The sequence below is a fragment of the Falco punctatus genome (genome assembly GCF_963210335.1).
Source record: "Falco punctatus genome assembly, chromosome: 10".
NCBI lineage: Eukaryota > Metazoa > Chordata > Aves > Falconiformes > Falconidae > Falco > Falco punctatus.
In genome coordinates this window covers 5,825,402-5,825,717 of record NC_137590.1, presented here as the reverse complement: position 1 = coordinate 5,825,717, position 316 = coordinate 5,825,402, and positions in this window count along the sequence as shown.

Sequence of the window (316 nt, the reverse complement as noted above, 5' to 3'; positions counted from 1 at the left end):
TGGCTTACCCTGCAAAACAAGGGACCCAAACACTCGTGAACTTCACCTCAAAATCCTCCTGGAAACCATAAAGTCCAAGGGTTTATGGAAGGTTACACTTCATCTCCCAGCTCCTCCAAGTCCCTCCTGCCAGGGAGGGTTTGGCAAGGGCAGAGCTGCCCGCGGCTACTCCATCACATCAGGACCTGGGAAGGTTCCAGCGATTTTCAAGGCAGGTGAAGCAGGTCCTCAGGGTTTCGGTTTGAAAACCAGAGCAGCGCTAGGAGCAAAAACAACCGAGCGTCACCTCTCAGGTCAGAGCTGAAGACCAGGAATT